The 27,921-nt window shown below is 36.4% G+C and overlaps 1 protein-coding gene across 2 annotated transcripts in view; it reads right to left on the bottom strand.

Moving 5' to 3' along the window:
- The window catches only part of CACNA2D3 (calcium voltage-gated channel auxiliary subunit alpha2delta 3), a 943,155-nt gene that overhangs the window by 23,750 nt on the left and 891,484 nt on the right, over nt 1-27,921 (bottom strand). The gene's annotated exons all lie outside the window — the stretch shown is intronic.

Below are 27,921 nucleotides of genomic sequence, written 5' to 3'. Positions count from 1 at the left end.
GAAGTGAGAAGGGAAGTTTAGAGAAAAAAGAATAAAAAGAAATAGGCAAAGCCTCCAAGAAATATGGGACTATGTGAAAAGACCAAATCTACGTCTGATTGGGGTACCTGAAAGTGATGGGGAGAATGGAACCAAGTTGGAAAACACTCTGCAGGATATTATCCAGGAGAACTTCCCCAATCTAGCAAGGCAGGCCAACGTTCAGATTCAGGAAATACAGAGAACGCCACAAAGATACTCCTCGAGAAGAGCAACTCCAAGACACATAATTGTCAGATTCACCAAAGTTGAAATGAAGGAAAAAATGTTAAGGGCAGCCAGAGAGAAAGGTCGAGTTACCCTCAAAGGGAAGCCCATCAGACTAACAGCGGATCTCTCGGGAGAAACTCTACAAGCCAGAAGAGAGTGGGGGCCAATATTCAACATTCTTAAAGAAAAGAATTTTCAACCCAGAATTTCATATCCAGCCAAACTAAGCTTCAGAAGTGAAGGAGAAATAAAATACTTTACAGACAAGCAAATGCTGAGAGATTTTGTCACCACCAGGCCTGCCTTACAAGAGCTCCTGAAGGAAGCACTAAACATGGAAAGGAACAACCGGTACCAGCCGCTGCAAAATCATGCCAAAATGTAAAGACCATCAAGACTAGGAAGAAACTGCATCAACTAACGAGCAAAATCACCAGCTAACATCAAAATGACAGGATCAAATTCGCACATAACAATATTAACTTTAAATGTAAATGGACTAAATGCTCCAATTAAAAGACACAGACTGGCAAATTGGATAAAGAGCCAAGACCCATCAGTGTGCTGTATTCAGGAAACCCATCTCACGTGCAGAGACACACATAGGCTCAAAATAAAAGGATGGACGAAGATCTACCAAGCCAATGGAAAACAAAAAAAGGCAGGGGTTGCAATCCTAGTCTCTGACAAAACAGACTTTAAACCAACAAAGATCAAAAGAGACAAAGAAGGCCATTACATAATGGTAAAGGGATCAATTCAACAAGAAGAGCTAACTATCCTAAATATATATGCACTCAATACAGGAGCACCCAGATTCATAAAGCAAGTCCTGAGTGACCTACAAAGAGACTTAGACTCCCACACATTAATAATGGGAGACTTTAACACCCCACTGTCAATATTAGACAGATCAATGAGACAGAAAGTCAACAAGGATACCCAGGAATTGAACTCAGCTCTGCACCAAGCAGATCTAGTAGACATCTACAGAACTCTCCACCCCAAATCAACAGAATATACATTTTTTTCAGCACCACACCACACCTATTCCAAAATTGACCACATACTGGGAAGTAAAGCTCTCCTCAGCAAATGTAAAAGAACAGAAATTATAACAAACTATCTCTCAGACCACAGTGCAATCAAACTAGAACTCAGGATTAAGAATCTCACTCAAAACCACTCAACGACATGGAAACTGAACAACCTGCTCCTGAATGACTACTGGGTACATAACGAAATGAAGGCAGAAATAAAGATGTTCTTTGAAACCAACGAGAACAAAGACACAACATACCAGAATCTCTGGGACGCATTCAAAGCAGTGTGTAGAGGGAAATTTATAGCACTAAATGCCCACAAGAGAAAGCAGGAAAGATCCAAAATTGACACCCTAACATCACAATTAAAAGAACTGGAAAAGCAAGAGCAAACACATTCAAAAGCTAGCAGAAGGCAAGAAATAACTAAAATCAGAGCAGAACTGAAGGAAATAGACACAGAAAAAACCCTTCAAAAAATTAATGAATCCAGGAGCTGGTTTTTTGAAAGGATCAAGAAAATTGATAGACCACTAGCAAGACTAATAAAGAAAAAAAGAGAGAAGAATCAAATAGACGCAATGAAAAATGATGAAGGGGATATCACCACTGATCCCACAGAAATACAAACTACCATCAGAGAATACTACAAACACCCTACGCAAATAAACTAGAAAATCTAGAAGAAATGGATAAATTCCTGGACACATACACTCTCCCAAGACTAAACCAGGAAGAAGTTGAATCTCTGAATAGACCAATAACAGGAGCTGAAATTGTGGCAATAATCAATAGCTTACCAACGAAAAAGAGACCAGGACCAGATGGACTCACAGCCGAATTCTACCAGAGGTACAAGGAGGAACTGGTTCCATTCCTTCTGAAACTATTCCAATCAATAGAAAAAGAGGGAATCCTCCCTAACTCATTTTATGAGGCCAGCATCATCCTGATACCAAAGCCAGGCAGAGACACAACCAAAAAAGAGAATTTTAGACCAGTATCCTTGATGAACATTGATGCAAAAATCCTCAGTAAAATACTGGCAAAACGAATCCAGCAGCACATCAAAAAGCTTATCCACCATGATCAAGTGGGCTTCATCCCTGGGATGCAAGGCTGGTTCAACATTCGCAAATCAATAAATGTAATCCAGCATATAAACAGAACCAGAGACAAAAACCACATGATTATCTCAATAGATGCAGAAAAAGCCTTTGACAAAATTCAACAACCCTTCATGCTAAAAACTCTCAATAAATTAGGTATTGATGGGATGTATTTCAAAATAATAAGAGCTATCTATGACAAACCCACAGCCAATATCATATTGAATGGGCAAAAACTGGAAGCATTCCCTTTGAAAACTGGCACAAGACAGGGATGCCCTCTCTCACCACTCCTATTCAACATAGTGTTGGAAGTTCTGGCCAGGGCAATTAGGCAGGAGAAGGAAATAAAGGGTATTCAATTAGGAAAAGAGGAAGTCAAATAGTCCCTGTTTGCAGACGACATGATTGTATATCTAGAAAGCCCCATCGTCTCAGCCCAAAATCTCCTTAAGCTGATAAGCAACTTCAGCAAAGTCTCAGGATACAAAATCAATGTACAAAAATCACAAGCATTCTTATACACCAATAACAGACAAACAGAGAGCCAAATCATGAGTGAACTCCCATTCACAATTGCTTCAAAGAGAAGAAAATACCTAGGAATCCAACTTACAAGGGATGTGAAGCACCTCTTCAAGGAGAACTACAAACCACTGCTCAAGGAAATAATAGAGGATACAAACAAATGGAAGAACATTCCATGCTCATGGGTAGGAAGAATCAATATCATGAAAATGGCCATATTGCCCAAGGTAATTTACAGATTCAATGCCATCCCCATCAAGCTACCAATGACTTTCTTCACAGAATTGGAAAAAACTACTTTAAAGTTCATATGGAACCAAAAAAGAGCCCGCATCGCCAAGTCAATCCTAAGCCAAAAGAACAAAGCTGGAGGCATCACACTACCTGAGTTCAAACTATACTACAAGGCTACAGTAACCAAAACCGCATGGTACTGGTACCAAAACAGACATATAGATCAATGGAACAGAACAGAGCCCTCAGAAATAACGCCGCATATCTACAACTATCTGATCTTTGACAAACCTGAGAAAAACAAGCAATGGGGAAAGGATTCCCTATTTAATAAATGGTGCTGGGAAAACTGGCTAGCCATATGTAGAAAGCTGAAACTGGATCCCTTCCTTACACCTTATACAAAAATCAATTCAAGATGGATTAAAGACTTAAACGTTAGACCTAAAACCATAAAAACCCTAGAAGAAAACCTAGGCATTACCATTCAGGACATAGGCATGGGCAAGGACTTCATGTCTAAAACACCAAAAGCCATGGCAACAAAAGACAAAATTGACAAATGGGATCTAATTAAGCTAAAGAGCTTCTGCACAGCAAAAGAAACTACCATCAGAGTGAACAGGCAACCTACAGAATGGGAGAAAATTTTCGCAACCTACTCATCTGACAAAGGGCTAATATCCAGAATCTACAATGAACTCAAACAAATTTACAAGAAAAAAACAAACAACCCCATCAAAAAGTGGGCGAAGGACATGAACAGACACTTCTCAAAAGAAGACATTTATGCAGCCAAAAAACACATGAAAAAATGCTCATCATCCCTGGCCATCAGAGAAATGCAAATCAAAACCACAATGAGATACCATCTCACACCAGTTAGAATGGCAATCATTAAAAAGTCAGGAAACAACAGGTGCTGGAGAGGATGTGGAGAAATAGGAACACTTTTACACTGTTGGTGGGACTGTAAACTAGTTCAACCATTGTGGAAGTCAGCGTGGCGATTCCTCAGGGATCTAGAACTGGAAATACCATTTGACCCAGCCATCCCATTACTGGGTATATACCCAAAGGACTATAAATCATGCTGCTATAAAGACACATGCACACGTATGTTTATTGCGGCATTATTCACAATAGCAAAGACTTGGAACCAAGCCAAATGTCCAACAATGATAGACTGGATTAAGAAAACGAGGCACATATACACCATGGAATACTATGCAGCCATAAAAAATGATGAGTTCATGTCCTTTGTAGGGACATGGATGAAACTGGAAATCATCATTCTCAGTAAACTATCACAAGAACAAAAAATCAAACACCGCATATTCTCACTCATAGGTGGGAATTGAACAATGAGATCACATGGACACAGGAAGGGGAATATCACACTCTGGGGACTGTGGTGGGGTGGGGGGAGGGGGGAGGGATAGCATCGGGAGATATACCTAATGCTAGATGACCAGTTAGTGGGTGCAGCGCACCAGCATGGCACATGTATACATATGTAACTAACCTGCACAATGTGCACATGTACCCTAAAACTTAAAGTATAATAAAAAAAAAGACGTTAAAAAAAATGTGTAACATAACACATATCAAAATTTTTAGGATATAGTTAAAGAAGTACTTCACAGAAAATTTCTAATATTAAATGTTTATATTAGAAAGAAGAAAGTCCTCAAATCAATAATCTGAGTTTCTAGTATAAGAAACTAGAAAAAGAAGAATAAAATTCAAAGCAAGGAGGACAAAGAAAACAATGAAGAAGAGAATATTAAAATTGAGAATAGAAAACAATAGAGAAATCAAACTAACAGCTGGTTCTTTTAAATGATCAATAAAACGAATAAACTTTTAGACTGTTTTATCTATTACAAAGTAAAAAGAGAAAAGACATAAACTAAAACTATTAGTAAGAAAGAAACGACATTACTACAGATTCTACAGACACTAAAAGAGCAATAAGGAAATACAAAACAATCAAAACAATGCTCATAAATTCAATAACTTAGATGAACTAAAGAAATTCCTTGAAAGACACAAACTACCAAAGCTCACTCAAGAAATAATAGCTAACTTCAATGATCTTAAATAAAGATATTGAATTCATAGCTAAAACTTTTTCTACAACGAAATCTCTAAGCCCAGATGTCTTCACTGGGGAATTCTACTAAACATTTAAGGGAGAAGTAGTACAGATTTGACACAAAATCTTCTAGAATATAAAAGAGGAGAGAACACTTCACAAGTGTTTTTATAAGGCTAGCATCATCCTGATATCAAAACCAGATGACAGCATTATAAAAAGACCACGATAGGCTTGACGCGGTGGCTCACGCCTGTAATCCCAGCACTTTGGGAGGCCGAGGCGGGTGGATCACCTGAGGTCAGGAGTTCAAGACCAGCCTAGCCAGCATGGTGAAACCCCATCTCTACTAAAAATACAAAAAATTAGCCAGTCATGGTGGCAGGCGCCTGTAATCACAGCTACTTGGGAGGCTGAAGCAGGAGAATCACTTGAACCTGGGAGGCGGAGGTCGCAGTGAGCCGAGATCATACCACTGCATGCCAGCCTGGGCAACAAGAATGAAACTCTGTCTCAAAAACAAAAAACACTATATATCAACAGACCTTATTAACATAGAGTAAAAAAGCCACAACATAATATTAGCAATTTGAATACAGTAATATAAAATAGAACAATATATCATGACCAAGTATGGTTTACCCCAAGAATCCAAGACCAGTTCAAGATTCAAAAATTATCTAAAGACTAAAGAAGTCCATATGATTATCTCAAATGATGAGAAAAAATATTTGACAAACTTTAGCAACCTTTTTTGATAAAAGAGAAATAAATCTCAAGAAATTAGGAACAGAAGGAACTCCCTTAACTTGATAAAGGATGTTGAAATAAACAAACAGTAAACATTAGACTTAATGATAAAATTCTAACAGCTTTCCCCCCTAAAACTGGGAACATGGCCAGGGTGTCTGCTGGCACTCTCCTATTCACCATCACTCTGGAGGTTCCAGTCAGTGCAATAAGACAGAAAAAAAAAAAAAAAAAAAAAGAAAGAAAGAAATAAAAGAAACAAAAGGCATACAGATTGGAAAGGAAGAAATATAACCATCTTAATGCACATACGATATAATCTGTCTACATAGAATAGTCTAAGATGTTATAAAAAAGCGAGTGTTGACTAATAAGTTTAGAAAAGTTCAGAAACGAGATAAATATAGAAAAATCAATCACGTTTCTAAATACTAGCAATGAACAGTTCGTAATTGAAATGAAAAAGTATAATTTATAATAGCACTAAAGGTACAAGAAATAGGTATAACTTTTTTAAAAACTGGAAAAATCATTATATTGAAAACTATAGAATACTGATGAAAAAACAAAGACAACTGAAATAAATGGATGGTTACACCATGCTTATGGACTGGAAGACTTGGTTGTGTTAAGATGTCAGGACTCCCCAGCTGAGCTATATAATCAACCCAGTTTCAAACAAAATCCCAGCAGACTTTTCAAAATATTTCTAGACAAGCGTATTTTAAAATTTACATGGAAAGGCAAATGTACTAGAATAGCCAAAGGCATTCTGAAAAAGAATAAAGTAAAGGATTCTTCTTGCTTGATTTCAAGACTTAATATAATGCTATAATAATCAAGACGGTTTTATATTAGAGAAAAGATAGACACATAGATAAATTAAAATGTGTTCAATCAGATGTATACATATATAGTCATTGGAATTTCAACAAAGGTTCAAAGGCAAGTTAGTGGAGAAATGACAGTCTTTTCAACAAATGATAATGGAATAATTGGATATCCATAATGCTAAATAAATAAAAATCTTAATCTGTACCTCACACCATGTATAAAAATTTATTCCAAATGAATCACAGACCTAAATGTAAAGCTGACGAGTATAAAATTTATAGAAGAAAGCATAGAAGAAAAACTTTTGTGACCTTGGGTTAGGCAAAGATTTCTTAGATATGAAACGAAAGTACAATCCATTAAAAAGTCAATCAATGGGATTTCAATGAAATAAAATACTTTCTGCTCTGTGCAAGATACTATTAAGAGAATGAAAAGACAAGCTGCAGGCCATGTTTTTACAAAGGATTTGTATCTAGAATATACAAAAAATGTGCAACAGTAAAAAACTCAATAAAAAGAAAACAAAGTACTTTTTTTTAAAATCAGCAAAACATTTGAACAGATATTGAATAAGATGTAGATCACAAGGAATTACATGAAAAGAATCTTAAAATCATTATTCGTCATGGAAGTGCAAAACCACAATGAGATGCCACTATGGTACCCTTAAGAATGGCAAGAAAGAAAGAAAGAAAGAAAGAAAGAAAGAAAGAAAGAAAGAAAGAGAGGGAGGGAGGGAGGGAGCAAGGAAGGAAGGAAGGAAGGAATGAATAATACCAAGAGCTGGCAAGGATAAGGAACACCTGGAACTCCCCTACAGTGCTGACAAGAAGGCAAAATGGTACAGATACTATGTAAAACAGTTTGGAGGTTACTTTCTTCTACAATTAAACACACATTTCCCACACAATCCAGCAACCCCACTCCCAGGTTCATTCAGGTGAAATGACAACCTTATGTTCATACAAACACCTACATGTGAATGTTTATGGTGGTTTTATTCATAATCACCAAAAACTCCAAAGTGTCCAAATGTCCTTCTACTGGATAATGGATAAACAAAATATGATACATTTATACAGTGAATACCAGCAATAATATGAATAAATCTCAAATGCATTATGCTGATATAAGAAGTCAGATTTTAAAGGCTATATTCTGTATGATTCTACTTATATGACATTCTGGAAAAGGCCAAATTGTAGGGTCACAAAAATATCATGGTTGCCGACGAGCTGTGGTTGGGGGAATGGATTGACTGGGGATAGACTGACCTCCAATGCACCTAAGGAGAATTTTCTCAGATGATAGAATTGCTATATCTTGATTATAGTAGTAAATACACAACTGTAAATATTCGTCAAAACTCATAGAAGTCTATAGCAAAAGGAGCCAATTTTATCACGAGTAAATTGAAAATGTAAATAAAAATACAGTAAAATATACCATAAGCAATAACAACTAAAAAGAAAGACCAAAACATATGCTGTTTCAAAGAGGCGAACTTAAATACAAAGACACAGATAAGTGGAAGGTAAAAAGATGGTAAAAGATGTAACATGCAAATTCTAAGTGGAAGAAAGCTGGTTTGGCTAAATTAAGATCAGACAAAGACAAAGGATGTCACCAGAGATAAAGACGGCCATATTCTAATAGTGAAAATAAGACAGAAAATAAGATAATCAAGAAGACATAAAAATTCTAGATGTGTAAGCACATAATAACAGGATTTCAAAATAATGAAACAAAAATTTACAGACTAAAGGGAGAGAGACATAGATCCACAATTGTAGTTGGAGATTTTAACAAATCTCTCTTGGGATTTTATCAAACATTTCAGCCATAAATAAATTAGAATAGAGAAGATTTCAACAACACAATGTCTTGACCTAATTCACATTTATAGAATATTTCAACTAACAACTACCAAATATACATTCTTTTAAAATGCACATGGAATATTCACCAAAATAGCAATATTCTGGACCATAAAACTAATCTAAAAAACATGAAAATACTGACATCATGCAGAATATGATTTCCAACCACAACAGAGTTGAAGTAGGAATAAAACATATTAAGGTATCTAGAAATTCTTTAAAAATAATTAGAAAATTAAGCAGCACACTTCTAAATAACACATGCCAAAAGAAATCACAATGCAGATTAGAAAATATTTAAACTACAAGACAGTAAAAGGCATCATATCAAAACCTGTGGAATATCACCACTCCTAGAGGGAAATGTATAGATTTAAATGTTTATTAGAGAATAAAAATGATCTAAAAATAATGATCAAAGCTTTTACCTTAAGAAACTAGAAAAAAAGCAAATAAACCCAAAGAAAATAGAAGAAATCATAAAGATCAAAAAAATAGGCAATGAAATAGAAAGTGAACAATATGGACATATTTTTTAAACACCAAAGAATGATTTTTTGAAAAAAGCAAATAAAAGCTTTAGAAAATCATTTGCAACACATTTCATTATAAAGAATTATTTCTAACACATGTAAAAACAACTGCACTCTCACTTCTAATAAGATAAATGAAAATTGGAACTACAATAAGTTAGCATTTTTTAAATCTACTGTAGATTGGAAAAAAATCCAAGGGTTTGATAATGCCCCGACTGGCAAGTCTAAAGAGTAACAGGTACTTGCATACATTACTAGAAGAAATGCAAAATGATACAACTTCCATGGAGGAGTTTGGTAATATCCAGAAAAATTATATATGTGTTTACCCTTTCACCCAGGAATCCCATGTCTATGAATCTATCCCAAAATGTTAAATTATACATGCATTAAGCTGTTCATTGTAAGATCATGTGTAATAAGACAAGGCTCGAAGTAACCTGAATGTCAATGAGTAGGAGACTGAGCAAGCAATTGTATCTCTATACAATGGAGTACCATGCAGCTTTGAAACAGAATGAGGGAAATCTCATTTCCAAAACCTATGAGGAAAGATCAGTGGCATATAATATAATATGAAGAAAGGCATGGTGCTGAAGAGTGTGTATGATATGCTTCATTTTGTAAAAGAAATGAAAAAAATGAATACATTTCAATAAATAAAAAGCTAAACCAACTAACAAAAATGATTACCTATTAGGAGAGAGAGAAAATAGGATGAAGGATTGGGAAATGGAAGCGATGCTGCTCTAAATTACCTCATTTTGTGGTTGTGGCATTGACACCATGTGCATGCACATTTTATATAACTGAAAAAAGCACTCCTCAAATCAAAAATAACAATAACGAAAAACCCTCCTGTATAAGAAATTGTTGGAGTAACCCCACAAAGCAAAAAGTATTTCAAATGGCTTTTTTATTATTAGAGATGAGGTCTCACTATGTAGCCCAGGTTGGAGCACAGTGGCATGATCATAGCTCATTGCAGCCTCAGACTCCTGGGCTCAAGTGATCCTCCCGCTTTAGCCTCCTGAGTAGCTGGGACTACAGGTGTGTGCCATTGTACTATGCTTTAAATGACTTTAAAACACAGTTTTTTTTCAAACTATTTCCATCTTGTGATTTAGCCTAAAAATAAAAAGACTACAAAGAATTCTTAAACAATACTGAGTCATTCTACTTTTAGCAACAATATTGATACTGATACTTGAAAATTATTTTTGTATGTTGTAGCTTAAATAATTATTATGCTGATATGGTTAGGAAGTGAGATTTTTAGTGTAAGAGAAAAGAGATACACTATGGGTTGAACTGTATCCCACCCAGAGTCATATGTTGAAACTCTTACCTGCAATGTGATGGTCTTTAGAGACAGGGCCTTTGGGAGGTAATTAGCTTTAGATGAGGTCATAAGGGTAGAGCCCTCATGGTGGAATACATGCTCTCCTAAGAAGAAACCAGAGACGAACCTGCTCCATCTATCACGTGAGGATACAGCAAGAAGGCCATTCACTAACTAAAGAAGAGAGCCATTACCAGAACCCGACCGTGCTGGCACCCTGATCTAGGACCTCCCAGCCTCCAAAAATGTGGGAAATAAATGTCTACTATTTAATCCATCCAGCCTACGGTATTTTTTTCTAAACAGCAGCCAGAGTAGACTTAAACAATGTACAAGTGTGAATCCAAGAAGTTAATTAAAAATCACGCAATTTTGATTTGGAAGTAGAACTATTAGCATGAGCACTTGATTTATTGTCTCTTTCTAAACAAAAATATATTTCCTAGGTTTGACTCCTAAAAAGACTTAAAAGATTTTGGCAAAGCCATTAGCAATGAATACTTAGGCCCAGATTGTGGTCTCTAAAGAACATTTCCCAATAAACAAAACCAAGACTCCCTTGAAAATGGCTGATTCCAGATTTGAGGCAGAAAATGTACAAAATGAGCCTGTAATATCTTGTTATGCAGAACCCAAGGAAATTATCAAAGACTAATGAGGTACTGTCAAAAGGTCACAAGGACCAAGTTGAAGTGGCTTCCACAGGCCAAAGACGAGAAAGTTGTTATCAAATAAATTATATCTTCAAGACAAAACACTAACAATTGTTGAAGCTGCATATGGGTACACAGGGTTCATTCCACTATTCTTCCTAATTTTATATGTCTGTCACACTACCACAGAAAACATTTCACAATTCATCTTTTCCAACGACCATTAAAAGGTCAAAAAGAGATTTGTGCATCAAATCAGAATTTTTCTGATTTCTCACTCTTCTGCATCTTTTCCCCGTAGTCAATTTCTGAATTATCGTTTTGGGGGATAAGAGAATAGCATAGTGCTGCAGGCTGGGGCATTTTCTGAAGATGAACATCATAAAGTCCTGGCATGGGACTCACTGTTCTTTGGTTTCTACAGGTGAAGAAATGAGTGCTTCTGCCTCTTTTAGGTTTTTCTATGGCTCTATTTCAAGAAATGTATTTTGCGAAGATGCTAGAATGATCTTTCAGGGTAGCCAACACGTACTTCCTTTCTGGTTCTTGTAACTAAAGTTGCAGGGCAGCATCTCTGCTTCACAATCCCGGTTCAAGTGATTCTCCTGCCTCAGCCTCCCAAGTAGCTGGGATTACAGGTGCGTACCATCATGCCCGGCTAATTTTGGTATTTTTAATAGAGACAGAGTTTCACCATGTTGGCCAGGCTGGTCTCGAACTCCTCACCTCAAGTGATCTACCCACCCTGGCCTCCCAAAGTGCTGGGATTACAGGTGGGAGCCACTGCACCTGGTCAAGGGTGTCTTCATTTTATGGTTAATAGACTATGCCAAGTGGTTTAATGTAATCACCCACAGGTACAGGTGCCCTTGGCACAGTCACGACCTTTACCCTGTCAAACTTTACTTGTTAACACAACATCAGACTTCAGGCAACACCTGGTGGAACTGATGTTGTATCTACACAGCAAAGAGGCATGGAGAATTCAAGTTAACGTGTATTCAAGACCTTTCTCTTGAATTATCTACATCACTGGGGCTACCAAATTTTAATACCCATCCTCACTCATGAGTTACTAGACAGTCTGTCTGAATTCACCACTTCACATAACATATAGAACCATAGCCGGAAAGCATTTTTGGAATTATCCTAAATACCCTGACCATTCAAGGGTATATTTTTTCTACCCTGCTCAGTTTCCAAACACGGCAAACAAGATTGTCTATTATTTGTTTTGCCTCCTTTCTTAAACACCAATTCAATTTTTGGAGCTTGATAAGCATGCATTTGAAGCCCATGTCCTTTATAACGGAGAAATGACATAAAAATAGATAAACAGGCCAGTGAGGAAATGGTTAGAATCAATAGTATTAGCATAATTCATTTGAGAGATTTACTGTGAACTGAAATACGCATTCTGGAACACATGGGCCTGCTCAGAGAACTGTGTGACTTTATACATCCTGAGCACTTTATCCTGTTTTAATCAGGGTCCATTAATCTCAACAATTTTTCATGTTGCTTTAATTTTCCTGATTAGTTGTACTTATAGCCATGCTCACACATTCACAAAGTATTTCTGAAGCTCGTTTTTCTGCAACTCCCTCAACAGGCCTGTGTAATGTCATTTCAATGTTGCTCATTATTAAGTTGAAATAATTAACTCGGCACCCTGCTAGAAAAGTCAATGCCGTTTCTTTTATAGTATCAGAAGGTTTGTAAATAATTACTAACAAAAGCATTAAATGTATAAACATGTCTATCACTACTGTATTTTCTGTTTTTCTTACAATTTAAATTACAAACAGGCTTCTCCTAGCACCTTAATATGAGAAATAAAAGCTGAGGCCTCTTAGGCTCCATTCTCAGTTGGCACTATATCTTCCTGGAGAAGGGTTCTGGAAAATAATTTCCACCTAATACCTGTTCTTTATAAAAGTTATATCTTATGTCCCAAAATAGGCAACAGAGAAAGAAATTTAAAAAAATGGCATTTATGTCTGTACTTTGTAACTAACTCTTACTGAGATTTATCTTAATAAAGAATGGTTCCAAACTATTTTACTTCTAGGAATTGATACTTGAAAGAGTCACTACATAAATACACAGAGTTTTCAGAGTAAAGACATTCATCTATGATGGCATTGCTTATATAGCCAAATATTAAGAGCCTAAGTGGTGTTGGTTAAAGAAACTAGTAAATCCACATACTGCGTGGTTATTTTTTTAAGAAATTATGTTGCAGAAATATTTAGAGGCAATGAAATATGCTTATGACATTTCAAGTTTAAAAAGGCATGTTATAAAATAGTATTTATAATATTGTTCTATTTTTGAAAAAAAAAACAGAAAGCATGAATGGAAGCAAATACACCGAAATTTTATCAGTAGTTTTACTGCTGAATGATGAGACTACAGATAATTCTCTAACACTACCATAAGCCAGTACTACTTTTGTATTGAGAAAATAATTATGATGAGCTATGCTTTTAATGCAATATATAGGAAAAATGGTTAATTTTCTTACTATATAAACTCAATAGAAATGTCTAGCACCTTAAAAGAAAAGACTAACAATATAAGACTTAACAACTTAAGAGACAAAGAGAAGTAAGGACATAATTAGACGGCACACAGAGATGGAAATATAAATAACCTTAAAACATATGACAGGTGTTCAAATTTGATCATAAAAAGAAAAGTTAAGACAACAATGATATTCCATCTTTCATCTATCAGACTGAAAAAGAGCAAAACATTTCATAACACACCGTGTTGGTATGAATATAACTAATATTCTCATAAATTGGTAGAAGAACAGTTTGGTTTCACATTTCCAGAGTGCATTTTTTTTCCCCAAGGATCTATCAAAATTATAAACATGTATACCCTTTGACTCATCAATTCTTCTAGTAATTTAATGTATAGATAAATTGCATCTTATACAAAGATATTCCTTTCTGCTTTGAGTTAAGTAGCCAATGTTTTGGAACAACAGAAAGTCCAATCTGGATTAAATGAAAACATTCCCCAAAATGGAATCTCATACAACCTTAAATATATACATATTTTTATATTATATATTAAATATATTTTATATATAATATATATTATATATTAAATATATTTAATATAATATATATTATATATTATATATATATTTAATATAATATATATTATATAATATATATTTAATATATAATATATATTATATATATTTTTAAGGGTATATATACACATTTATATTTTATATATCTATTTTATATATATTTTAAGGGTATATATACACATTTCAGATACTTCAAGGAGATATATATATATATATATATACACACACACACATAAATGACATGATAGTTTCAGACATATCGGGTGAAATAAAAGGTAAAGTACAATATATACACTGTGTTATCATTGTATAAAAAAATGAGTTGCAAAACATTTAATATACCTAAGCGCCTATATGTGCATAAGCCATCTATGCAAGGAGAGGGACACACCAGGGCTTGGAAACAATGGTTGCTCCTCTAGAGGAGAGAACTCAGGGGATTACGGGTGGCAGAGACTTAATTCTTATTGCATATCCTATGTACCACATTAGTTACTTACCATGTTTATGCTACTTCATACAAATATTTATTTATGTGTTTTGTTAGTTAATAGTTGTTTTTAAATTATCAGCTATGGAGAAGCAATGATGTGAAGAAAGATTTGTAAGCATCAGGACTAACTACTGGGCTTTGAGTCTGGTATCATAAGGGGCTTCCTCCCTGTAGGACCTCAGGCAAGCCCCCTCCCTTCTCTGGACCACCTTCTCTTTTCCTAAGGAAAATCACAAAGTTGCCTTTCAGCTCTTGGGAATCTGAGCTTCTAGTTGTTTTCAAAACAGATACTTGTTTTTAAATATCACACAAAATAACAGGTGTCTCAGCTACTAGAATTACACACAACCCCCGCCCTACCTCCCCCGCCCACCCCCCATCGCACTTTACAAAGTTATTCTCTTGGGAAACCTCATCTCAATCAACAGCTTTGTGAGCACTACTTTATACACAAGGTCCTATGTTAAGTGCTAGGAACACAGGAATTAACATGACATGTTCCTGTCTACAATGAATTAAATATAAGACCTCCCAGCTATTGAGCACCAACTAAATGCCAGGCACCGGTTTTTCTATAATACCTTGTAATATTCACATCAAGCCAATCCCCTGTAGGTGCTATTAGCATCTTCATTTTACAGAGGCACAGATGGCAACTAAGAGGGGAAGTGACTTGCTGACAAAGGTTGCCCAATTAGGAACTGATGGCACTGAGATCTCAAACCCAGGTCTTCATGACGCCAAAGCCAGTATTTTTTGCTACTATTTCAACCTACCTCATTTGGTTTAATGGGGGAGGAAGACTAAGAAAGAGATGATTAAACAGTAATGTGGTAAGTGTTGTGAGAGAACCCCTGGGTACACCTAATGGAGATTTGCATGAAACTGGCATTGAGAAGTGTATGGCTCCTGTCAAACTGGATGCTTGTAGATTTCTTCCCTTAGATCAAGTGGATCAGAGAATTTTCAGTTTCCAAAGCAAACCCTGATTTTGAGATGAACTCAATCTGAGATGTGGCTACATAGATGACTAGTATCATGACAGAGAGGCATCCACATGGATGCCAACAGGAATTCTCTGTCAGCTTTCAGAGTCAGGCAGATCTGGACTTAATTCAACTCCAGCACATAGTGGCTCTGTTAGATTGGTCAGGAGAGTTTACTCCTCTGAGCCTCAAGTTCCCCTTGGTGAAAGGCAGATGAAGTGGAAAAAATGGAAAAAACAATAAATGTGGAAATGAACACAAAACTCTTTTTGAAAAGTAGGCATTCGATAAACAGTAATCATATATGAATTCTCATATAGGCTTAGATCTACTGAAATAATCCAAGATTGCAGGGGCAACCTACTTCAATAGAAATGGAATCACTCGTGAAATATATAATTTGTTTTCTAAAAGTCAGGACAGCAATGTTTTCAGATGCATCTGATACAATGATTTTATCCTGATAATTTCTCCCACATCCTCCTGACTTTGATCATCTACACCTCTAATTATTCTGGATCATAGGTGATTCTGATCCTCATCTTGTACCCTCTCCACCCATTTTCTTTCAGATGCACTAAGAAGCTTCGTCATTAGCCAGTTAAGCTTCTTGGGCTACATCTTCCAAGGCACGAACAACATACTGAAATTAATGACTGTCTCTACCCTGGGGTGCCAAGTGGTCTTCTTGTCAAAATCATGAGAGATGCTCCAAAAGGTGGGCGGTTACTAAAGAGAAAGAAAAAATTCAAGTCCCAAAGAAAACTTGATCATTAAAAAACGAATTTTCTTTTTGAGTATACAGGATGTCCCTTGAAAAAGTTGTTTGGGTCTAGAAACTTTGTATCTACATTCAACATGCTGCATTTCAGGCAGCATTTCTGCTTTGATCCTTTGAGCTCCTTTAATACATCAGATGGGTTTTTAATACCCATAGGAATATATAAACTCTTTCCAAGCTAAACAAATGGAGGGCAAGCTGGAGAGTTAATAAACACACATCTATAGGGTTTTGGCAACTTGCTAAGCCACTTCAGGTGCAGTACTGGGCAGAGCAAGGGGGGAACACAGACTGCTCTTTGAGGTAGGGATAGAGGGAGCCACAGCACAAACAACCACCAGGATGGAGACAATGCACCGCAGAAATGCAACTTGCAAACGTCAATAGTGTGGACACAGCTCTGCACGCCTCCATTCCACATGCAAATAAACATTCTAAAAATATTCCTTGGCTCTGCTGGTGTCCTACCCTCCGGCATGGAAGAGGAAAGCCTCACTGTGTTGTTAGCCCAGACAAACTTCCATGTGCTCCCACCCCTCTTCCCCACACATTAAGAAATGTACAAATGGGAAATTGTGAGACTAATTCATGTCAGGTAGAAACCTGCCTAGTCATTATAGACATGCGCCCCTCTCATTTTATATCATGGACTCAGGAGGGAAAACAGTAATTTATAACATTTCCTGTACTAAAACCCTCCAAACACTGCTTATCAAAGAGCAAGTAAAGATAGCAACACCTACACAACAACATCCATTCTATCTGGATCCTCAAAGTTGTAATCATCCTTGAGTCTGGAAATAGGGTACTTTTTCCTCTGAGCAGCTGAGGGAAAGAATCGGGGAAACCCTGTCCCCAGTAAAATGCTTCATTGAACTGAGATTCAGAGGGTTTGGTAGAAAAATTGACCAGAGGTTTTAATCCCAATTATTATAGTATCTTTGGACCCCACTTTCATCTTATGGCACTATTTCAACAATGCAAAATAAAGTGCCCAGGATAAGCATTTACCTCTTCCTCCCCTTTTTAAAATTTAAAGCCAAGACGATTTTAGCAACCATAAACATATAGCACTAATTAGGATATTCATTGTAAGAGCTAGCATTGAGTTATTCAAACCTGGCCCCATACCCATAATACAAAAAGAAGGCAGACTTGTATTAAAGACTGATTAGCACAGCCTCAACATTATATGACATATCACTGAAAATCTTTTCAATGTGATAGTCATGTTTTAAACCTTTAATGCTGGAAAGAAATTGGTTTTTATGATGCAGAAGTTACTTCTACCATGTTTCTGAGATGCAGAAGAGGAGGCAAGAAAATACAGGGAGGATGTGGCTGGTTTTCCTCTACTGCTGCTTGGGTATGACTGTGTTGAATTGAGATAGGAACTATTTTGACTTGGGTAATCCACAGTTTTGTGCATTACCACCCAACATGGCAAGATATAAGGAAGTAAAGACAACAAGGGAAAACTTGGGGAAAAATAAGATGAAGAGCCTTCAATCTCCAAAGGGAAGAATATGACCACTGGTGCTACTCTCACTGCAGAGTGGAAAGCTGACTCGTTTAGAAATTAAACAAAGCCCATTTGAAAAGATTGCTGATTATTTCATGGGAAAATGAATCCTATTGATTTACATGTTTTAAACAAGATTGAGTATGGTAGTTTGGCAAGAATCTATACAGCAGGAGATACACAAATATTTCAACAAATTAGCATATGCTTGCAAGTTAAGTGGTTAAAAAACTTACATTTTAACACCTACAAATTATATTATTCATGACACTAATGTACTCCCACTGACAAAGTCTGTATCTAATTTGTGTAATGAAGGATCTGGTCACTGCTGAGTATGTGTATTCCCAGATCCAGAATTCCAAATTTCTTGTCAACCAAGAGCTCAAGTAGACCCAGGAAGTGGCAAAAATCCAAGAGCTATTTTATCTAGGACAGTCTCATCAGAGCAAAAAAAACCTCACCATCTACTTTTCCTGACTGAAACTATTAGTTTTACCTTCAAGGCTGAGAAATCTCGAGTAAGGAGTCCTGTGGTTTTCCTGCATCCCTGTCAACACAGATAGGTTTGTGGACTGTGCTCCATAAAAATGTCTTCCATTTATGAAGCATTTATTCTGCACTATGCACTGTGCTAAGTATGAAAGTAATACATCTTTTTTTTTAAACCCACACATAGATCCTAAGAGGCATGGACTATGCTTATAGCCCTCTTGGAGATGAGCAAAGTGAGGGTTAGGGCATTTAAATAATGTGTTAAGATCTTTGCACTAGTAAGTGTGGTAGCCCAGACCATAGTTCAGTCCCAGAGGCCACCTTCTTAGCCTTTACTCAAGGAAAATGCTGTGTCCCTGTCGTGCAATGGATCCATTATACAGGTCATTTCCAGAAGCCTCACTTGGTAGAAACACCTGCAGGGCACTCACTGAGAACAGTCTAAAGACTTGTGGTAAATCGCCCACCCAGCTTGAGACCTCAACAGGAAATTGGAGTCGTTCGTTGGAAAATGGAATCCCTGAACTATGGTTTTCTGAACTGTAGCCCACGAAACATGTCAACACAGCTTCGAGACCAATTACTTTCTTTCAGCTTTGCAGATAAATGAAAGGTGCGTGGGGAGAAGCGATGAGAGAAGAAAACTGTAGCCACAGCTTTTGGGGCTTCCAGGAAGATGAGCAAAGCTTGTGTACAGATCTCAAAGTGAAACCGACGGCAATATAATTTTTATGAGAAGTGATGAGTGATACTAACTAAAAAAGCACACGCTAAAAAACAAAAACAAAAACCTAATTTACCTTAGAAATTAATATTTTGCCAACATTGAAATGTTGAAATGAAAATGTTACATGTGTTTAAAGTTTTATTTTTGGTTAATTATTTTTCTTAACTGGTTCTAACTATTTATTTTGCAATTGATTCTAAGCAAGTCTTTGTGAATCTCTTTCTTGGCAAAGGGGGCTGGGTAATCAAGAAGGAAAGAAACATACTGGAAAATAGTAAAACATTACATCCTTTTTAGATTCCAATTTTGTCCAACTTGTTGACAGTCACAAATGCCCAGAAAATATGGGCTGAGTTGTTTTCGATTGCTGTTTGAATAACAGATTAATTTAATAATCAGTGGGGTATTGGATGACAAAAATTATTGGTTAGAGCAGCCAAACCACCAACCCTAATGACATTCTTATGTAAATTCTTATTTTCTTTTAGGCTCCTGCATTCTTAATAAACCCTATATTTTTGAAAATCCCTTTAAAAACACCACATACTGTCCCTGTATATTATAATAGATCTGTCTATGCTATAGACATACAAATGTCCACTTTTGGAGTTGCCAATTTGAAGGTTTCTATTTAGAGTAACTGAGTCACCTCTTGATGTATTTTCCATACGAAACCATCTAATGATTCTGGAAACAGGACACAGAAATGGAGTAGGACGCAGCTCAACTTTGTTCTTCAAAGACTTCTGAAGACTGAAAAGACTTCTGCTATATGGGTAGAACCACCTGACATGATTTACTTAGTTCTAGCAAAATGTTTAGACACCAGGGTCAGCGGATCTCTTCTAAGAGATGGGCAGATTGTTAATGACAGTCCAAAAGCAAACTGCAGCTGAAGCCTGTTCCCGTGGGAAGTGCTCAGTTCTTTGGGATTGTTGCTCTATGGTTTGCCATTGCTTGTGGAGGAAAGTAATCGCTGCCTTGAGACTAGTTTGTAATGGACACGGTTCTGTATGTTCCGTTGCGGAAGGCGAGATGTTTTCCTATGAAAAAGATCTTACTGCGTAATTTCTGAAATACTATAATTTTCACCAAACTCAATTTCCAGCACACTCCTGGCCAAACGCTGCAGAATTGTGTTATTTTTGAATGTCATTGCCCCTGACCTGAAGTTACCTACAAAGTTGGTCAAAAATTAGTAATTGTCTTAGAGAACTAGACCTGAAAAATCTCATTCCTTCCAGGGAAAGGTTGATAAATTTCTATGCGAATTAGATGTAAAGCAGAGGTACAGATTCAGCTTTCTGGATGCCACCAATCATACTGGCCATTGTACATCTATGGGTCATCAAGAAGAGTAAGACAACAAAAATCAAATAACATCATTTTCCTCCTTAATATATCGCATTCTGAGAATACAAAGCTCACAGAAAATGCCAAACAACAGCTTCATAAATACTTTGATAAATACTCAAATATATCTTCTAATAAACTGTATTTCATAAAATGGAGCAAGGAGGGATAAAGAGGAAAGAATATGCAAAAGACAAGAATAAAAGGGTTCCACTCTTCAAAAGCACTCAACGAAACTGTTTATGGGTCCTTTTTTATATTGTATAAACATTAAATCGTAATTCTATAACAAAGCTTCACAAAGATTTTTGGATTAGGAATAAAAGTAGTCTTAAATTGATTTCTCATCCAACTAGCTACCCCAGTGATCTGTCAATTTCTAATCTCTAAAAAGAAGAGGAGGAGGAAGAGAACAAGTGAGTTGTTTGCTCTGTTAGGACCAGCGTGTGCGCGTGTGTGTGTGTGTGCGTGCATGCGCGCTTAGCGGTGAGAGAGAAGGAAGGGACAAAGGGGTAGCAAATGGCTGTCTGAATGAGGAGTTTCTGTTTCAAGAGGCCACCATGTCATTTTTCCCATCATCTAGAATCTGATCATTTTTACTCTTTTCCTTAAAACCTTTCAGTGGTTCCATACCGGTGTCAGGGTACTTAGCATTTGAAGTCCTTCAAAGGACTAGTTCTCTTTGACAGGATCAAAAGGGCAACAAGCCCTAGGCCTTGATCAGCCCTTGTCCCCTCTGTCATCTCTCCTCACCCACAACTCTCTATTCAGCTTCCTGGAACTTCTAACGATGTGTTGACCAAACCACAATTTCTCTCATCTCCACAATGCTCTTCTCTCTGCCCGGGTGTGCATACCCAACTTCTCACCCTGGTGGTATTGTGTTAGGTGCTATTTCTTCCAGGAAGCTTTTCTTGACCACCTAAGCCTTCCTTCTGTGACCCCCATGTAACATTTACTCTCTAATCATGGCACTAACCATGGAGTATTGGCATTGCCTGGTTACTCATCTGCAAACTCCATGAAGGCAAGAATTTTGTGTGTCTCATTCACCACTGTCTCCTCAAAGTGCAGCCCAGTGTCTGGGATGCAAGCAGACGATCAAGAAATGTTTACTCAAGTCCTGAGCTATCTTCACATTTTCTTCCTATGACCCTAATTTGTTTTCTGAGTGAATTCCTTAGAGACCTCCTTCAAGATCATTAATAAATCAGCCCTCATATCTTACCTACCAAATTGCCATCTCACAAGTTAGCAATAAGAAACAGGCAAAACCATTCCATGATGTTAGAAATCAAGAGAGTGGTTATCCCGTGGTCAGTGAGGTTACACTTAGAGGAGGGCAGGTGTGGGGGTCGGTGCTTCTGAGGAGCCTGTAATGTTATTTCACTTCCTAACCAGGGTGCTGGTTATGCAGGAATATTCACTTTGTGCAAATTAATCAAGCTGCAAACTTACAGTTTGGACACTTTTCTGTAGGTGTGATGCTTCAATCAAATGTTTACTAAAAAAAAAAAAAGAAAAAGCCCAAGTCCCCATTTCTGTCCCCACCCAGACTCCCGGGGCTTTATTGTTCTGCTTCTGCAGTGTATGACTGACCTGCCAGGTGGTGGTCTTGAAATAAAGCTTGGAAAGGAAAATCCTCCAATGCCTACAGTGTCTTTTCACTGCTGCTAGCACACTGTGCAAAGCTTTACTCCACTTACTACCCAATCTCCTGTGAGTCTTCAACCCAACGTCGTATTAGAGAGCTAAAACAGACTAGCCATGACTGATATAAATCTCTTCAGCTTCAACTATGCTTTTTTTTTTTTTTTTTTTGAGATAGAGTCTCATTCTGTCACCCAGGCTGGAGTGCAGTGGCGCAATCTTGGCTCACTGCAACCTCCGCCTCCTGGGTTCAAGCAATTCTTGTGCCTCAGCTCCTGAGTAGCAGCTGGGATCACAGGCGCGTACCACCCTGCCTGGCCAATTTTTGTATTTTTAGTAGAGACGGAGTTTCACCATATTGGCCATGCTGAGCTCGAACTCCTGACCTCAAGTGATACGCCTGTCTCAGCCTCCCAAAGTGCTGGGATTACAGGTGGGAGCCACCGCGCCCAGCCTTCACCTTTGTATCTTATCCATCTTGGCATTCCCCAAAGCACCAGCACAGTTTCTAGACCACAGCAGGAATGCAATGACCTCCTATTCCTACTGAATGAAAGGTAGTTATTTCTTTAGTTTGAAATCTTTAGGTCGCTTTCTTTAATCCAACTGCATTTATTTCTTTATTTTCTAATTACGTTTTCTAATAAGGAAAAATACTGCTTGCTCTACCAATGTCCTATCTTAGTTCTATTGGTTTTCTCACTTAGAATAGAAATAAGAACCCTAACTTGCTCTACTAAATATGACTGTGCCTATCTTCACTAAGAGATACTGGCTGCCTCATAGAGTTTGTAGTTATGATGACTGAGGGTATAGTATGCATTTGGTCAAAAAGGATCTCAATCATTATAAAACCAGTGGCATTTACCTCACAAAACCATAGAGTCATGAATTGTCAACAACCCTTCCATCACACACAGCCTGTGATCATATCTGAGACATATATGCTATACCTTTTTATACAGGGAATTCTACAGTAGTGAAATAACATTAGACTGTGGAAAGAAATATTCACATTTCAGCAGAATGGTTTACAGGTGTTAAAAACTTTTTATATATTTGGTGTTATGTGTTTCCATCTATTCAGGCTGCTACAACAAAATATCTCAGAGTGGGTAATTTATAAACAACGGAAATTTATTGCTCACAGTTTTGGAGGCTGGGAATCCCAAGATCAAGACACCAGCTGACTTAGTGTTTAGTGAGGGCTTGTTTTCTGCCTCAATGATAACACCTTTTAGCTGTGTCTTTACATGATGGAAGGTCAAACAGATTCCCTCAAACTTATTTTATAAGGGCACTAATACCTTTCATAAGGGCAGAGACCTCATGATCTAATCATCTCCTAAAGGCCTCTCTTCTTAATACTATCACATTGGGGATTAGGTTCCAACAAGGAGATTTTGGGGGGACACCAACATTCAGACCATAGCCTTATGCACATGTTACATGTGACTGTTTACTGAGTACTTAATCTGATTCAGGCATTACGCTAAATTCACAACACACATTTTCTCACTTTAACTCCTATAACAAGCCATGATATGCTTACTATTATAATCCCCCAAATCACCCAGGAATAAGCAGAACTTCATGGAGTTAAGGTTTTTGTCCAAGGTCAAAGAGTGAATAATTAGTGAAGTCAGAACTCACATTCTGAACCCACTGCTTCCAAGGCTCCTGCATGAACCGTACACTTCAGTACTTTCTTGTGGTGGATCTAGAATGCCCCCAAGTCAGAAAAACAAACTATAACATGGTAGACTGGGCAAATGTGGAAGCCATCCTGCTCTACATACTCAGACACACTAGATGAAATAGTAAAACAAAACAAACATGTTTAAATACAAAAGATCTTACAAGAGAAGACACTTAAAGCTAACTTGTAAATTTACTGCTAAGTGTAAAAAATGGATAATCTGGCACTCTCTGAGGCTCTGAATAGGAAAACCAATATTGCCCATGAGAAATCAAACTTCAAGCCTAAACTACATGCTGCTTAGGAAAAACATGTATTCTAATTATATGGTACAGAAATTCCTAAATACAAAAAACTTACATAACAATTATTCCCAGGCAGTCGTTACTAATAGGATACATGATAGAAGCCAAAATGCAAATATATTGTGAAGAGAAACTCAAATTCTATTCTGTTCCCAGAGAAATAATATTTAATAGTAGAGATCAATTCACAGTTAAAAATGACAAAATACATGAGCCAATAATCTAACATGGAAAAACACAGATAGAAGAAAAAAGAGGATTGATACTCCTAAAATTTAAACTATTAGAACAATCTTAAAAGGTTTTTATAATTTGGTACAGAGAACCTAAGAATAAGACTGTATAAACGAAAACATATATTTTTAAGAGAAGCAAATGAAATGTCTAGAAATAAAAAGCTCAATAGATTGTTTAAGCAGCAGACCAGACAGGATCAAAAGGAAATTAGTGAACTGGAATATGAGTTTAAAGAAATTATCCAGAATAAAGCACATAAAAAATAGAAATGAATTTACATCTGGAATCACTTCAGTGAAACCTCAGAACATTCGAGAGAGACTGAACACTGTAAAAGCCATCAGAAACGGGGGAGAGTTCAGACTACCTACAAAGGTACAAGGCTAAAAGTGAGAAGACAATGGAATATCTTAAAAATATTTTAATTTTGAGGTTATGGAGATAAACCATCACTGTTGAGTACATACTAAATTTGGGATTTTAGACAAAGAATGAGAATTTATCACTCTCGGATCATTCTTGGAAAAACTTCTGAAGTACTGTAAAACAAAAAGCAATGTTTTTTTTTAAATTAAAGAGTAACTATAAACATATAAAAAATGCAGGTAAACATGTTATTTACTATAGGCAGCAGCAATAGTAATAATTATTTCATGGGTTAAAAACACAGTAGAACTAGAAGGTTAGAAAATATTATTTGAAAGAGATGTGAGGTAATCCAACTTAACAAAATCTAAGTTTTTGTTTGTTCTGGAGGAGAGAGGAGATCCTCACCAATTGAAACATCGTAAAAAGGCAAAGGGCAACTACTAAAGGAATAGTGTGTACTTTACATAGAGTATGAAAAAAAAAAAAGGAATAGAAAAACCCAATCAATCCAATGGAAGGGAAAGAAACGAAGAAGAGAGAGGAAGGAAGGAGGGAAGGAAGGAGGAAGGGAGGGAGGGAGGGAAGGAAAGAGAGAAGGAAAAAAGGAAGGAAGGAAAGAAAGAAGGAAGAAAGGAACAAAGAAAAAACATGAGGAATAAGAGCATATAAAATGATGGTAGAAATACTCCAAACTTGTTGGTAAGCACCATAAATTTTAAAAGATTAAACTATCAGATAATAGAAATAATAAAAACTTCAAATCCAGCTATATTCTGTTTATAAAACAAAATCCTAGTGCAAAATGACGAAAAAGGGTTGAAAACGGAGGGAAAGGGGAAAATATGGCTAGCAAGTATTACCAAAATAGAGCTAGTGTACCTCTGCTATTAGCAAACCAAATAGGCATTAGGGCATAAAGCACTTTCATGTGTAAAGAGGGTTATTACATAGTGATAACAGGAATGATTTCTTAGGCAGCTATAATAATCATGAACAGGGATGTCCATGGTAAGTAACATAACTTCAAAATACAGAAAGCAAAATGAATTGAATGGCACAAAAACGTCCATAAGCCTGGTGAGAGATTAACTGACATCTAAAATAGACTGAAAATAAAGGTAGGTTTGAAACATAATTTGTACACTTTGTCCAAAGGACACACATTGATCCCTGTACCCAGCTATTAGAGAATGTAACTTGCTTTCAAAAACATGTGGACAAGGACTGGAAATACAAAGCAAGTTTCCACAAATACTAAAATAGATGTGTTATACAGACCACAAGGCCATTTAATTAGGCTTCAGTAATAAAAAGGATGGCCTCAACTCCCATATATTTGGACATTTTAAAACATGATTTAAGCATTTACAGATCAAAAAATGGTAAAAATTAGAAACTTGTTAGAGATGAATAAGAATGAAGGCTATATATATATATATATATATACACACACATACATATACATATATATACACATATAGATATACACATATATATATGTAAAATTTAGAGATGCACTGGAATGCAGAGAGAAATGTATACCTAGACATATATATGCTTATATCTATATACATATAAAATGAACCTGAAAAGCTAAGCATCAAAGACAAAATGTTAGAAAATAAAAAAACAATGTAAACTCAAGAATCATAGAAGAAAGATAAAACACATCTCTGGCAGTATGGAAAGGGAGAGAGAGAGGGAAGGAGGCAAGAGGAAAGGGAGCAAGAGGGAGGATCAATTAAAAACTTTAAAAGGGGGCAAAATCACAAATACAGTAACATTTTTAATCAAAAGAAAACACTATCAACAATGCCTGCAATAACCTTGAAAAATGAGATGAAATAGGCAGTTTTCTAAGAAATATAATCACCAAAACCATTTCAAAAGGAAAAAGAAAATCCAGAAATATCTAACCACAAAAGAAACTAATTTCATAGTTGTAAATTTATACACACACGAAAAAACACACACATACAAATCCCACCAGTCACTAATAGTTTTATAAGTTTTACCAAACCTTCAAGAAACAGATACTGGATTCCATCTTATATTAAATGCTACAGATATTACAGAAAGAGGGAAACTGTAAGTAATTTTGTGGCGATAAAATGACCTTAATAGGAAAGCCAAATGACAGCGCAAGGAAGAAAAAGTATCGCCACTCTCCTTTTTGAGCATAAAAACAAAAAATTCATGGTGTAAGTAAATTGAATCCAGCAATATGTGTGATATATTATTACTTTTTTTTTTTTGAGACGGAATCTAGCTCTGTTGCCAGGCTGGAGTGCAGTGCCGAGATATTGGCTCACTGCAACCTCCACCTCCTGAGTTCAAGCAATTCTCTTGTCTCAACCTCCCGAGTAGCTGGGATTACAGGTGCCCGAAACCATGCCTGGCTAACTTTTGTATTTTTTAGTAGAGGTGGGGTTTCACCATGTTGGCCAGGGTGGTCTCAAACTCCTGACCTCAGGTGATACACCCGCCTTGGCCTCCCAAAGTGCTGAGATTACAGGCGTGAGCCACCGCGCCTGGCCTGTTTATGACAATGAAGGTCCATCCTGAAAAAGCAAGTGTATTTTCACATTAGACATTCTACATACTATTAATATATAATATATACTACATATAAAGTATGTAATACATACATACTATACATATGTAATATATACTACATAGATTATGTATAATACATATACATATGTATTATATATTTATTTTATGAAAATAGAACCACAAAATACACATTATAGATATCATGAAATAATACATACATATGATATGTACATATAATACATATATTATACATATAAAAACCCTATCAGAATTCATGGAAATTAATAAGCTAATTCCAAAATTAGTATGCAAGAGTAGAGTCAAGAATAACCAAGAAAATTTAGAAGTATTTTATATGTATATATATATTTCATGATTTA

This window comes from Pan troglodytes, chromosome 2 (assembly GCF_028858775.2).
Source record: "Pan troglodytes isolate AG18354 chromosome 2, NHGRI_mPanTro3-v2.0_pri, whole genome shotgun sequence".
NCBI classification, from domain to species: Eukaryota; Metazoa; Chordata; class Mammalia; order Primates; family Hominidae; genus Pan; species Pan troglodytes.
The sequence above is the reverse complement of the archived record's forward strand: the minus strand, read 5'-3'. Positions and strand labels throughout refer to the sequence as shown.